This window comes from Schistocerca piceifrons, chromosome 11 (genome assembly GCF_021461385.2).
Source record: "Schistocerca piceifrons isolate TAMUIC-IGC-003096 chromosome 11, iqSchPice1.1, whole genome shotgun sequence".
NCBI lineage: Eukaryota > Metazoa > Arthropoda > Insecta > Orthoptera > Acrididae > Schistocerca > Schistocerca piceifrons.
In genome coordinates this window covers 29,616,337-29,630,209 of record NC_060148.1, presented here as the reverse complement: position 1 = coordinate 29,630,209, position 13,873 = coordinate 29,616,337, and positions in this window count along the sequence as shown.

Below are 13,873 nucleotides of genomic sequence, written 5' to 3'. Positions count from 1 at the left end.
CGATTTTTTTTTTCTAATTAACTACTCACCCGAAATCGATGAAACTGGCGTTACTTCTCGACGTAATCGCCCTGCAGACGTACACATTTTTCACAACGCTGACGCTACGATTCCATGGCAGCGGCAAAGGCTTCTTTAGGAGTCTGTTTTGACCACTGGAAAATCGCTGAGGCAATAGCAGCACAGCTGGTGAATGTGCGGCCACGGAGAGTGTCTTTCGTTGTTGGAAAAAGCCAAAACTCACTAGGAGCCAGGTCAGGTGAGTAGGGAGCATGAGGAATCACTTCAAAGTTGTTATCACGAAGAAACTGTTGCGTAACGTTAGCTCGATGTGCGGGTGCGTTGTCTCGGTGAAACAGCACACGCGCAGCCCTTCCCGGACGTTTTTGTTGCAGTGCAGGAAGGAATTTGTTCTTCAAAACATTTTCGTAGCATGCACCTGTTACCGTAGTGCCCTTTGGAACGCAATGGGTAAGGATTACGCCCTCGCTGTCCCACAACATGGACACCATCATTTTTTCAGCACTGGCGGTTACCCGAAATTTTTTTGGTGGCGGTGAATCTGTGTGCTTCCATTGAGCTGACTGGCGCTTTGTTTCTGCATTGAAAAATGGCATCCACGTCTCATCCATTGTCACAACCGACGAAAAGAAAGTCCCATTCATGCTGTCGTTGCGCGTTAACATTGCTCGGCAACGTGCCACACGGGCAGCCATTTGGTCGTCCGTCAGCATTCGTGGCACCCACCTGGATGACACTTTTCGCATTTTCAGGTCGTCATGCAGGATTGTGTGCACAGAACCCACAGAAATGCCAACTCTGGAGGTGATCTGTTCAACAGTCATTCGGCAATCCCTCAAAACAATTCTCTCCACTTTCTCGATCGTGTCGTCAGACCGGCTTGTGCGAGCCCGAGGTTGTTTCGGTTTGTTCTCACACGATGTTCTGCCTTCATTAAACTGTCGCACCCACGAACGCACTTTCGACACATCCATAACTCCACCACATGTCTCCTTCAACTGTCGATGAATTTCAGTTGGTTTCGCACCACGCAAATTCAGAAAACGAATGATTGCACGCTGTTCAAGTAAGGAAAACGTCGCCATTTTAAGTATTTAAAACAGTTCTCATTTTCGCCACTGGCGGTAAAATTCCATCTGCCGTACGGTGCTGCCATCTCTGGGACGTATTGACAATGAACGTGGCCTCAATTTAAGACAATGCACATGCTTCTATCTCTTTCCAGTCCGGAGAAAAAAAATCGGAGGCCTTAGAACACTTGAATGCACTTCGTAATACTGCTACCACAAGCCTGCGTCCGTGGCGCGCTGCACGTTCCGAGCCGCCGTTCACCTCGATGACGGCGTTTTTGGAGACGACCAGCGACCTAGTGTAGCAAAAATGTGATCCACCAGGAGGACCGACACGTTTCCATCGTTCGACGGTCGAACCCGATGGTCCCGTGCCCTTTTCGGGCGTAATTGACGATATCGTTGGATAGACATGTGAGTACGTAGGGGTGGTCTGCTACGAGAGCTCGACGTTCAGCAATATGCGATCAACACTGTGCTCCAAAACACTTGTGTGTGCACCAGCACTGTGCTCTTTCGGCAACGATGCCACAGATCACCGTGTGTTCTACTTCACGGAGCAGCCAAGCCTCCAAACCCGACGTTCTGCTAAGTCTTGCACGTCCAACCATTTAGCGTCCAGTGATAATCCAAGTGCCCTCATACCTCTTTCCGCAGATGCTCACGACAGTAGCACGTGAACATTCGACCAGCTTCCCCGTTTTCGAGATGCTCGTTCACAGGTTCTGCGTGATAGTAATCTGCCCATTGTCAAAGTCGCTTATCTCGGTGGATTTCCCCATTTCCAGCCCATTTCTTCTCTAGGGTGATCCCCCATCCCTGTCTGCTCCGCTTAAATACTTCGCGTCGAGTGCCCACAACTGACTGTAAGTTACATGAGAAAAACAGTCAAGCAGGCAGAAGGCTAGGAGGAAACGAAATGGAACTTCACGGGTTCGGAGGGCATGTTATATTATTTCTGTGATTACAGAATCCGGTGAAATTTACGCGGAACGTGGGCAGTGAGCGCCTCCTCTGGCCTGGATCCATGCGCTGATTCTGTTGCGAAGGGTGTCATATAAAGCCATTGTATCCTCTCAGTCAAGCTGGCCCACAACTGTTTTAACTGATCTTTGATATCCCAGATACTGGCGCTGCAACACAACTGATACTTGAGCTGTTCCCACTCATGTTCTATCGGCAACAGATCTGGGAATGTTGCTGACGATAGGAGCACACCTACATTCACACAGATCGTTCAGACACCTGCCATGTGTGTAAGTGCATTGTCCTATTGAAAAATGAGATCACAATAACGTCACACGAGAGACAGCACATGAGAACATGGGTGTGGAGGCGCATTGTTCTCTTGAAACATGACAACTTCGCATGAGAGACAACACTTAGGGACAGAAAATGTGTGGAGGCGCATTGTCCTCTTGAAAAACGATATCACATTAACTTCGTACGAGAGACAATACACGACGACAGAAAATGTGTGGCGGCACATTGTTCTCTTGAAAAATGACATCACAATAATGTCACATGAGACACAATACATGAGGACAGAATATGTGTGGAGGCACATTATTCTCTTGAAAAATCATCTCGCAATAACTCTGCATGAGAGACAACAAGCAAGGACAGAAAATGTGTGGTGGTGCATTGTCCTCTTGAAAAATGGCCTCAAAATAACCTCGCACAAGAGACAAGTGAGGACACAAAATAGGTGGAAGCGGAATGTCCTCTTGAAAAAAAGACCTCAGAATAACTGCGCACGAGAGACAACAAGCGAGGACACAAAATGTGTGGAGGCACATTGTCCTCTTGAAAACTGACATCAGAATAACGTCACATGAGAGGCAATACATGAGGACAGAATATGTGTGGAGGCGCATTGTCCTCTTGAAAAATTATATCACAATAATGTCGCATGAAAGGCAACTCTTGAGGACACAATATGTGCGTTGGCGCATTGTCCTCTTGAAAAATTACGTCACAGTAACGACGCACGAGAGGCGACACATGAAGACAGAATATCTACATGACATACCGACGTGCTGTGAGAGTTCCCTCAGTCACTGCCAGCTACAACACGAAGTCATACCATGACAAAAAATGGCTCTGAGCACTATGGGACTTAACTTCTAAGGTCCTCAGTCACCTAGAACTTAGAACTACTTAAACCTAACTAACCTGAGGACACCACACACATCCATGCCCGAGGCAGGATTCGAACCTGCGACCGTAGGGGTCGCGCGGTTCCGGACTGTAGCGTCTAGAACCGATCGGCCACCGCGGCCGGCATACTATGACACCTCATACCATGGCACAAGGAGCAAGACCGCCGCGTGTCTTCATATCACTGGTAGAATGGGATCTCACCCCGGGTGGCCAACGTACTCGCCGACAATGGTGATCCAGGGCAGTGCGGAATCCCAATTTATCGCTGAACACAATGCGGCACCATTGATCAGTAATCCATACTTCGCCGTCACTGCACCATTCCAAACGCAACGGTTTCAGTTACGGTGATGGCACCCTACGCATCGGAGGATAATTCCCCATCCCGCTTGCTGCTAGTCTCTAACGAATAATAGTGCAGGATGACATAATGTCTATTACTTGTTCTCGTGTGCCAGGCGCATATGTGGCGAGGCTACAATGTTCTCGGTGCACCATGTGGCGATCTTGTCTCGTGGTGGTCAGACGTGGTCGAGCGGTGGGTGCGACAGCTTAATGAAGGCAGAACATCGTGTGGCAACAAACCGAAACAACCTCGGGCTCGCACAAGCCGGTCTGACGACACGATCGAGAAAGTGGAGAGAATTGTTTTGGGGGATCGCCGAATGACTGTTGAACAGATCGCCTCCAGAGTTGGCATTTCTGTGGGTTCTGTGCACACAATCCTGCATGACGACCTGAAAATGCGAAAAGGGTCATCCAGGTGGGTGCCACGAATGCTGACGGACGACCACACGGCTGCCCGTGTAGCATGTTGCCGAGCAATGTTGACGCGCAACGACAGCACGAATGGGACTTTCTTTTCGTCGGTTGTGACAATGGATGAGACGTGGATGCCATTTTTCAATCCAGAAACAAAGCGCCAGTCAGCTCAATGGAAGCACACAGATTCACCGCCACCAAAAAAATTTCGGGTAACCACCAGTGCTGAAAAAATGATGGTGTCCATGTTCTGGGACAGCGAGGGCGTAATCCTTACCCATTGCGTTCCAAAGGGCACTACGGTAACAGGTGCATGCTACGAAAATGTTTTGAAGAACAAATTCCTTCCTGCACTGCAACAAAAACGTCCGGGAAGGGCTGCGCATGTGCTGTTTCACCGAGACAACGCACCCGCACATCGAGCTAACGTTACGCAACTTTGAAGTGATTCCTTATACTCCCTGCTCACCTGACTTGGCTCCTAGTGACTTTTGGCTTTTTCCAACAATGAAAGACACTCTCCGTGGCCGCACATTCAACAGCCGTGCTGCTATTGCCTCAGCGATTTTCCAGTGGTCAAAACAGACTCCTAAAGAAGCATTCGCCGCTGCCATGGAATCATGGCGTCAGCGTTGTGAAAAATGTGTACGTCTGCAAGGCGATTACGTCGAGAAGTAACGCCAGTTTCATCGATTTCGGGTGAGTAGTTAATTAGAAAAAAAATCGGAGGCCTTAGAACTTGAATGCACCTCGTAGAAGCAATTCCGCACAGATGGTCCTTCGTTTACTCTTTACGGACTTATGTCAGGTTTCGAGGAACCCACACACCTCTGAATACCCCAACTGGTGGACGAGTGTGTCAGCACTAACATCAGATACAGTGACTTCAGCAGTGACTTGTTTGATTGTGTGCTGTCAGTCACCTCGAATGAGAGTGTCCACACGTTCCAGTACTGCAGGAGCCGCAGTTGTGCGCGGCCGACCCGCATCAGGGAGGTTTGGGTTGGGTTGTTCTGGGGGGAAGAGACCAACTGCGAGGTCATGAGTCTCGTCGGATTATGGAAGAAAAGGAAGTCGGCCGCGCCCTTTCAAAGGAACCATCCCGGCATTTGTCTGGAGCGATTTAGGGTTCAAATGGCTCTGAGCACTATGGGACTTAACATCTGAGGTCATCAGTCCCCTAGAACTTAGAACTACTTAAACCTAACTGGCCTAAGGACATCACACACATCCATGCCCGAGGCAGGATTCGAACCTGCGACCTTAGCGGTCACGCGGTTCCAGACTGAAGCGGAGCGATTTAGGGAAATCACGGAAAACCTAAATCAGGATGGCCAGACACGGCATTGAACCGTCGTCCTCCCGAATAACGAGTCCAGTGTGCTAACCACTGCGCCACCTAGCTCGGTCAGGGAGGTTTGCGGACAGGCTTGCGATGATAACAAGACGCCTTGCCCAACGACTCACCGTGCTTTTGTTTACTGGCACGTCTCAATAGCCATTCTGGAGGCGCCTACGAATATCTGCGATGTTCTGGTATTCCACCAAAAGATAGTTACAGCTCTCTGCTTGGAACGCAACACCGTTACAGACGCCATTTTGATAGTTACATATAGTGGTGGACACCTACCGCAACATCATGAAACTATAGGGGCCGAAATAGGAATATTCCACGATTCCGCATTTTTTCAACCGAAATTGGCCGAGAAGAAAATGTGGTGCATTACTTACTAAACGCCCCTCTTATCAAACCTTTGCCACTTTTGTGTTACACCTGTTATCACATTTTGGAGATGAAAGCCGAAATTAAAGAGCTTTCCTTATTTTCGTTCATTAATGGTTTCCTGCTTGATAAAATCGTAGTCAGTCATGAAATGTAAAATAGCTGTCGTCACATCACGTAACTCGTCGAAAACGAAGTGAAATGCTTGTGTCTCCAGCTGGGCTGACTTGACTACCCCATTCAAAGTCAAACAATACGAGTCAGCACTTCGATTTCACCGACCAGGGTGTACAACCATTCTCAGTTCTTCTGCTGCTGCACTGAAGTTTTTTCGCTAAACTTGCTTTTTCTACAATTGTAAGTTAATGATCGGTGTGATGTATACTGGTCCACTAGTTTTTCAACGATTTTGGTGTAGAGTCACACTCAGATTTGTTTTGCAGTTACAAACAAATATAATAATGAAACTTCCTGGCAGATTAAAACTGTGTGCCCGACCGAGACTCGAAATCGGGACCAACTGAGCTACCGAAGCACGACTCACGCCCGGTACTCACAGCTTTACTTCTGCCAGTACCTCGTCTCCTACCTTCCAAACTTTACAGAAGCTCTCCTGCAGTTGGTAGAGCACTTGCCCGCGAAAGGCAAAGGTCCCGAGTTCGAGTCTCGGTCGGGCACACAGTTTTAATCTGCCAGGAAGTTTCATATCGGCGCACACTCCGCTGCAGGGTGAAAATCTTATTCTGGAAGTATAATAATAAATGAAAAGCACCAGTTTGCTTTTGTTCTACATTATTACTTTTATTGCTAACCGGTTTTCGGCATACAAGGCCATCTTCAGACATTTACTGAGTATTATCACCAAAGAAGTTAAATGTTAGCAGACAACATTGGAAGAGAAGTAACACATCTAGAGTGAAGTAGAAACATACAGTAAGTAACATCGTTTGCAATGAAATAGTAAAAACTGAACAGTACATAAATAACAATGGAGTTGACAGGAAAACCTTTAGCACAAAATAGGAATAGCATGCCTACATAAGTTTCTATGAATAAACAAAACTAATAAAATAAGATAAAATTAGTACTAGACAAGGCTGCATCAAAAGGTATGAAACATATGAAACATGGAGAGTGATACACAACCAATTAAAAAAGAAGAAGAAGAAGAAGAAGAAGATACAGTTGGCAATGTAAATTCTGAATACATAACGAAGATGGCGTTGTAAGCCGAAAACCGGTTAGCAATAAGTAATATTGTAGAACAAGTTCTACTTACTATATGTTTCTACTTCACTCTAGATGTGTTACTTCTCTTTCAATGTTGTCTGCTAACATTTAACTTCTTTGGTGATAATAATCAGTAAATGTCTGAAGATGGCCTTGTAAGTCGAAAACTGGTTAGCAATAAAAGTAATATTGTAGAACAGAAGCAAACTGCTGCTTTTCATTTATTATTATAATGTTGTTCTACCAAGAACCGACGGAAGAGTCTGTTAATATGACAAACAAATATCTTACTCCTGTCGCATTCTACACAAATCTATAGCACTGCATGATGGTAATATTGGTATACCCACTTTGTGTTCAACCTGCATTTAATGACCATGACCTGAAGATGTACGTTAATTACAACCGAAACTAACTTGTCGTCACGTTTCCTTATGTAAATTCTATATAGGCATTAAAACAACTTTTGTAAAACTTTTTTAAAAATTTTAACGGATTACCTGAAGATCGTTTTCTCCATTCCTGGCAATGTCAAGCATTATAAAAAACACCACAGTCTGGCATCTCCAAAGATACCCCTCCGATGGAGCTGCACCTACAGTACGGCTATTTGTACCGTTTGTGCGCAGAAGGCACCCCATCTCGGCAAAGTCCAAAGTTAAGGGAGTGTGTTATGAAGTATGCAACACGAAAAGAATCCCTTACAACTTCTGTTTTCTTTTCCCGCAATGCAATGGGTACTGTACTGGTCTAAACCAGAGGGAGTCTTTCTTTTTTTTCCCGGGAAATAATAGTTACACAGGTGAGCTACTTTATCAAGCACTCTAAGACCAAATAACAAAGAGGACGCGTCACGAAGAAATTATCCTAATGGGACAGAAAACGATGTATGGTTCAAATGGCTCTGAGCACTATGGGACTTAACAGCTATGGTCATCAGTCCCCTAGAACTTACAACTACTTAAACCTAACTAACGTAAGGACATCACACAACACCCAGTCATCACGAGGCAGAGGAAATCCCCGACCCCACCGGGAATCGAACCCGGGCGCGGGATGCGAGAACGCTACCGCACGACCACGAGCTGCGGACGAAAACGATGTATGTGGTGAACATGCACGAAGAAAGAAATGATTAGAATTTCGGAAAAAGATTTATTGGCTACAAAGACCTTTACGAAGTCAGCAATTGAGTAACATGTTGGTCCACCTCTGGCCCTTGCACAAACAGTTATTCGCCTTGGCACTGATTGATACAGTCGCTGTACGTCCTCCTGAGGGACACAGTGCCAAATGCCGTCCAATTGGTGCTTTAGATCGTCAAAACCTCGAGCTGGTTGGAGGACCCTGCCCTCGGTGACCAATGACTGTTTCGGCAAGCACGGAGATAAGCAGCAGAAACTCTCACCGTCTCCGGGCGGGCATTATCTTGCTGAAATAACCAGGGCGGTTAGCCATGAACGGCAACAAAAAGGTGCGTAGAATGTGAGCGAGCCCCCGTTGTGCTGTAAGTGCATCGCGGATGCCAACCAAGGAGGTCCTGCTGTGAAAAGAAATGGCATCACAGAGCAATGCTGCTGAAACTTCCTGGCAGATTAGATCTGAGTGCCGGACCGAGACTCGAACTCGGGACCTTTGCCTTTCGCGGGCAAGTGCTCTACCATCTGAGCTACCCAAGCACGGCTCACGCCCCGTCCTCACAGCTTCACTTCTGCCAGTACCTCGTCTCCTACCTTCCCAACTTTGCAGAAGCTCTCCTTGTACGAGCGTCAGTCAAACACTGAACTTTCAAGCCATACTTTGCCGGTTTGTTCGGCATGTAAATTCTAAACCCACACCTTCCACGAAAAGGAACAAGCATTTCATCGACACAGACTGTTGCACCTAGAGAGTAGCAAAGTTGACTGTTTTCAGTGAAACGGAAAAAGATTTGTGAAATTGCTGCTGATTTGCCTGTTTTCTTTCTTTCCACCCGATGATCTGGATTGTCAAATCGTAATGCAGACAATAAAAACAGAAATCTTTCTTTGCTAACAGTCCATCTGAAAACATCTCTGCCTGTTCCATCAGTTGCAAACGAGCTGTAAACAGACTCATTCCCCCACTTGAAAATGGCTGAATACACTAATGGACCAATTAGAGCCTTCAATTCAATGACATCAACATCTTGTAGACAGGATAAGCGATCGTTGGCATACTGTGCTCTAAGATATTTTCAGATTTGTCCATCGAATGATTTCGTCTAGAATGTCTGGTGCAAAGAACAGTTTCCATACCTCCAAAACAACAGGGTTTTCTCCAAGACTTTTCGCCATCTGTCGCAGTCCAGCAAGCTGCAAGACGATGTTCTGTTGCCTTTGCGAGGTGCCGGGGATAGCAGTGTATTTAACAATAAATTCTTCTAAAATCTTCATATATAAATGGTGCTCTAAGCTCCCCCCCGCCCCCTATCCTAACTCCGACTTTTGCTGTTGCACATGGATTAAGAAGAAACGCGAACTGACTGTAATAGACCCTGCAAGTGGAGTAGAAAAGAGTTTGGCACCTGCAATAATTTAATTTGATAGAAATTAATTAAATAAAGGAAAGTTTCATTAACGTAGTGAGAAATGAAAGGGTTGCTCTATCGATTAACAGAATGAAAGTTCTGTCCAAAATGACAATTTGATTTATTATGACTAAACTAAAAATAATAAACAAAACACCCCTCCTCGCAGCTTCACTTCTGCCAGTACCTCGTCTCCTACCTTCCAAACTTTACAGAAGCTCTCCTGCGAACCTCGCAGAACTAGCACTCCTGAAAGAAAGGATATTGCGGAGACATGGCTTATCCACAGCCTGGCGGATGTTTCCAGAATGAGATTTTCACTCTGCAGCGGAGTGTGCGCTGATATGAAACTTCCTGGCAGATTAAAACTGTGTGCCCGACCGAGACTCGAACTCGGGACCTTTGCCTTTCGCGGGCAAGTGCTCTACCATCTGAGCTACCCAAGCACGGCTCACGCCCCGTTCTCACAGCTTTACTTCTGTCAGTATGTACTCCGCTACTTTCCAAGCATGACAGAAGCTCTCCTGCGAACCTTCTGTGAAGTTTGGAAGGTAGGAGACGAGGTACTGGCAGAAGTGAAGCTGTGAGGACGGGGCGTGAGCCGTGCTTGGGTGGCTCAGTTGGTAGAGCACTTGCCCGCGAAAGGCAAAGGTCCCGAGTTCGAGTCTCGGTCGGGCACACAGTTTTAATCTGCCAGGAAGTTTCATATCAGCGCACACTCCGCTGCAGAGTGAAAATCTCATTCTGGAAACATCCGCCCGGCTGTGGCTAAGCCACGTCTCTGCCATATCCTTTCTTTCAGGAGTGCTAGTTCCGCTAGGTTCGCAGGAGAGCTTCTGTAAAGTTTGGAAGGTAGGAGACGAGGTACTGGCAGAAGTAAAGCTGTGAGGACGGGTCGTGAGTCGTGCTTGGGTTGCTCAGTTGGTAGAGCACTTGCCGGCGAAGGGCAAAGGTCCAGAGTTCGAGTCTCGGTCGGGCACACAGTTTTAATCTGACAGAAAGTTTAATCGCACACTCCGCTGCAGATTGAAAATCTAATTCTGGAAGCAATACTCCTGGTTGTTGGCCCATATGGTGGGCAACAGCCAGGTTGGTATCCCAATGCTGTCCGGAACCTCTGCAGACACTTTTTCGTTGGTCATCGGGGATCAGCTCGAAGCTGGACTCATCACTGAAGACAGTTCCACTCCAGTCAATGAGTTCCCAGGTCGAATACATGTCTGGAGACGCTCCGGACAGCTGTGGGTTACCAACCTGACTGTCACCCGACAAACAGGAGTCATGATCCGGGTTGCCATTTCTTTTCAAAGCAAGACCCCTTTGATGTTACCAGCAGCATCCTTACAGCACAGCGATACGGCGACGATATTCTACGCCCCCGTTTCGTTGTCCTTCTCGGCAAGAAATCCTGGGCTTACACGGCGAGAGAATCTCCTGTGGGACTTTGATGCTGCTAAACCCTTCTTAGGGCAGCAATGTCGCTGGATCTCACCCGAATTGAGAACGTTTGGAGCACTGTGGGCTCCAACCAGCTCGTGGTTTTGACGAGCTCTTCTTTTTTAAAATTAAGTGTTAGAAATAAGTAATTAATACATAACTTATAGCTGTCCGCAGCTCGTGGTCGTGCTGTAGCGTTCTCGCTTCACACGCACGGGTTCCCGGGTTCGATTCCCGGCGGGGTCAGGGAATTTCTCTGCCTCGTGATGACTGGGTGTTGTGTGACGTTCTTAGGTTAGTTAGGTTTAAGTAGTTCTAAGTTCTAGGGAACTGATGACCATAGATGTTAAGTCGCATAGTGCTGAGAGCCATTTTTATAGCTATCCAAGAAATCGTGATTTGTATGGCCTATTTTAGCTTTTTAGATAATAAGCTATATTTCTGAAAAATAAATAAATAAAATGATCTAACGCGCCAATTGGGCACAATTTGGCACCAAAAACTCTATTAGTCAATGCCGAGCCGAATAACTGCCTGTATAAGGGCCAAAACGTTGTTGAATTGCTCAATTTGTGAAGTTCTTTGTCTTGAGTAGATCATTCACCTTTTCTGAAATTGTAGTCATTTGTTTGTCTGTACATGTCCTCCACATCTACCGATTTCCGTCCCATGAGGAAAACTTCTTCGTGGTGTTTTTTTTTTTTTTTCTTCTCCTTCCGAGTGTCTTTCTCTGTTCGGTGCAAACCTGTAAAACCCTTCACAACCACAGTAGGAGGCATTTACTGAAGAACGGTACTACGTAACGTAGGATATGCGAGCACGTCCATACGTGTGTGTGTGTGTGTGTGTGTGTGTGTGTGTGTGTAGGCTGGTTGATTTGGGGGAGGGAACCAAACAGCAGGGTCATCGGCCCCATCGGATTAGGGAAGGGCGGGAAAGGAAGTCGGCTGTGGCCATTTAAAGGAAACATCCCGGCATTTGCCTGAAGCGGTTTAGGAAAATTACAGAAAACCTAAATCAGGATGGCCGGACGAGGATTTGAACTGTTGTCCTCCCGAATGCAAGTCCAGTGTGCTAACCTCCACACCGCCTCGCTCGGTGTTGAAGTGTGTGTGTGTGTGTGTGTGTGTGTGTGTGTGTGTGTGTGCGTGCGTGCGCACGTATCGACGAACCGAAATAAATTCAGGTGCCGTATCACCTGCGTAAAATTCTCAAAGGCAAAAATGATAAATTAGGAATCGACGCCTTTGAAGCCCCCGCCTGTAACGAGATCAACCGCTGCTATTCCCCCCCCCCCCCCCCCCCTCTTCTCCACAATCCCAGTTTTTTTCCATCGTGACGTCCGACTGCGCGTAAAAAAACCCCGGTGATATCCAATCGTACTTGGCAGTAATTTTTCCTCCACTGCGATACGGCTCGCAAAACAGACACCCAATTAACTAACCGAGTTAAAACTCGGAAATGTCAGAGAAAGGAAAGAACGTGTGGAAGGACGGGGGAGAGCAGAGGGGTGCGGTGCAACTGCGTACGTGTGCGTGCGCGCTCTTTTGTACGCCAGCGTAACGAGACCGCCCGCCCGACGAACAGTAACGATATTTCCCCTGACGACGAAGAAATACTACTGGCCGCTCCGACGCTTTCGATGCCCAGCGCAGATCGCGATACATATTTATGTCTGCTTCCGCCATTATTCGACCACACGGCCGTCCCCGCCGCCAGAATAGAATACTTTCCCTGGCTCTCCGCCTCTTTTATTTGTCTCCTCTTTCGCTCATTCGGGACACGCACCAGGTGGAAATCAAAAAGACCACTGCGGGTCAGAGTACGTGTGGGCATCAGTAAAGGAAGGGCCATGTAATTTACGTTGCAAACCACCGTAAATATGGAAAATCAGGAATTGAGTGAACAGGAGTTGGAGCGGGAGGGGGGGGGGGGGAGGGGGGTATGGGGCTTAGTTTGAGATTCAATATGGCTCTGAGCACCATGGGACTTAACTTCTGAGGTCATCAGTCCCCTAGACTTAGAACTACTTAAACTAACCTAGGGCCATCACACACACATCCGTGCCCGAGGCAGGATTCTAACCTGCGACCGTAGCGGCCGCGCGGTTCCAGACTGTAGCGCCTAGAACCGCTCGGCCACCCCCGGCCGACCTTAGTTTGAGGGACTACACTGGTTTCGCCAGCGTGGTCGTACTGTTACGAGAGCTACCTTTTTTTCCCCAACTTTCGATCGGTCGTCAAACGAAAACCACAATTAAAAAAGAGTCTTTCATTTCCAAACGGTTAGCTACACATTCCAAACTGCTTCTCTACATGTGACTTCGCAGCCTTTCCCGGCGTAATCAGTTTTGAAAGTCTCTTACGGTTCGCTACCGCATTCTAAAATCAACTCGATTCAATGTTTCGGCGGTCCAACTGTTCGCCATCTTCAGGAGAACGCTGCTTCTGGTGCTGAGTCCACATCACATCACTAATTTTCCTTTTCCAGACAACATCGGTAATCTTGCTATAGTCACTAATCTGGTCCCTATGTACTGACGTAACCTGTGACATGACCTGAGCCCGATCTGCGAGTGGAGTGACAGATGCCAAACTGGAAGAGTGAGTCCCAGAGGCGACCGTCTAAATACACTACGTGATCAAAAGTTGTGGTCTTCAGTCCTGAGACTGGTTTGATGCAGCTCTCCATGCTTCTCTATCCTGTGCAACCTTCTTCATCTCCCAGTACCTACTACAACCTACATCCTTCTGAATCTGCTTAGTGTATTCATCTTTTGGTCTCCCTCTACGATTTTTACCCTCCGCGCTGCCCTCCAATACGAAATTGGTGATCCCTTGATGCCTCGGAACATGTCCTACCAACCGATCCCTTCTTTTTGTCAAGTTGTGCCACAAACTTCTCTTCTCCCCAATCCTA